Source organism: Enhydra lutris, unplaced genomic scaffold (assembly GCF_002288905.1).
Source record: "Enhydra lutris kenyoni isolate GAN:26980312 unplaced genomic scaffold, ASM228890v2 scaffoldscaffold55, whole genome shotgun sequence".
In the NCBI taxonomy this organism is placed as follows: Eukaryota; Metazoa; Chordata; class Mammalia; order Carnivora; family Mustelidae; genus Enhydra; species Enhydra lutris.
In genome coordinates, this window is record NW_019154139.1 from 16,496,422 (window position 1) to 16,498,402 (window position 1,981).

Sequence of the window (1,981 nt, forward strand, 5' to 3'; positions counted from 1 at the left end):
ACAACCTGAAGCAAAAATTGATACGACTGCAAAGAGAAATAAAAGAATCAACTATTATAGTTTGAGCCTTTAACACCCTTCTATCAGAAATGGATAGATCCAGCAGGCAGAAATCAGTAAAGACAGAGTTGAACCCAACAGAGACCACAGTTAACCCTCAGACTCACATGGAATATTCACCAAAATAGACCACACTCCAGGCCATAAAACACATCTTCACAAAGGTAGTGGAATAGAAATAATACAATGTCTGCTCTCAGGCCCCAGTAGAATTAAACTAGAAATCAATAACAAAAATATAGCTGGAAAAATCCCCAAATACTTGGAGATCAAACAATATGCTTCTACATAACATAGAGGGTCCCAGCTCTTGAGCTAAGTGGGAGGCATGCTGTGAAGCTGGCTGGGATGTTACAGGCTATTGGAGTTGTAGATGAGGAAGAGGAGCAGGCAGAGGAGGACTCTGCTGAGATGCCCCACGGAGATGAAGGAAAGAGAAAAGGAGGAAAAGTCTGGCCCTAGTGTTAAGATTCCAGCCACAATTGTCACCAGGTATTTCGGTGCTAGGAAGACAATACTTTTGAATGATATCTTGACAATACTTTTTGAATGAATGAGAGCAACATAGTGAAAGAGGAATAGTTATTTCAAACAAATTTGAGAAAGGAAGTACAGTGGAGAAGTCCTTAGCTGTCAACCAAAGTGCTCTACCAAGAAAGGTTGAAACTTTAAACTGTTGCCTCTGCTGTTCAATAAAAGACAATGGCCTTAGAGTTAATGAGAATTTGATGCAGAGAAGGGAAAATTTGATGATTATACCATTAGAGACCACTAGATGAGCAGATCCTGGTGCTGTAGCTTCTCTGCTTTGGGTTGATGCTGAATTAAAGATTGATATTTATCTTGCTGGGATCTTAACTCTTAGGGATTCAAAATATGGATTAAAACATTTAGCAGAAGAAAAACCTGATGCCCTTATCCATGAAGCTTCTAGGCAAGCTGCTTTGGCAGGTATCATCATTATTAATAAGAGAGATAGGGTTTCACAAGGGAATTTAAGCAAACTAAGAATGACTATTAGATCAATAAATGGACAGGGAAATTAAAAAAAAAAACAAAGATGAAGTGAGCTGATCTCTCTAATGTACTAGATCTTCATGCCTTTGACAGTCTCTTTGGAATACACTTGCAGAAAAAACTCCATCACTTACCAACCACACAACTTTGCCCTGATTAAGGCATTATCAAGTCACATTTAAGTACCAGGAAACATGAAGGAAGAAAATCTAAATGTATTTATTCAGAATCTTCTGTGGGAGAAGAAGGTGAGAAACAAGGGCAATGACTACATGGGACAGGTGTTGATCAAAGACACACCAAAACCAACAATCAGCCAAGGTGTCCATGAGCTCTGTAATCTGGAGACCAGTGAGCTGGAAAGAAGATGCTGAGACAAAAAATCAATCGGTTCTTATTGATGGGAATTTAGACGAGGACATCCTTCAATAACTACTTATAGCTACTGTGACTGAAACAGAAAAATGGTGGACAACATATTTCAAAGAAGGTCAAGTTCACCCATAACACTAGGAACATTTCTTATCGAAAGCATTGGATGATACTGGGTGTATTGAAAGCCCCTATTCTTTGCATCCCTTCTGTTATGAATTACAATATAGTATAAAATAATGCTTATTTTGTGAAATACATAAAATATAGTAAATAAGTACTGGAAAACACTTGACATTCATACAACAAAATATTATGTCCTCTCGAAAATAAATACATACATAAATACATAAGTAACACATAGGTCAAAGAAGAAATTTCAAGAAAATTTAAAAATATTTTGAACTAAATAAAAATACAACTTATCAAAATTTGTGAGATGCAAAGAAAACGGTGCTTAGAAAAATATTTATAGCACTGCATATCTGTATGAGAAAAGAGGAAAGTTCTGAAAATCAAATATCTAAGCTAC

At 36.5% G+C, this 1,981-nt stretch overlaps 1 pseudogene; it reads left to right on the top strand.

The window, feature by feature from the left end:
- Nucleotides 1–408: 408 nt before the first annotated feature.
- Nucleotides 409–1,584, top strand: LOC111157477 (annotated as a pseudogene).
- The last annotated feature ends 397 nt before the right edge of the window (nt 1,585–1,981 follow it).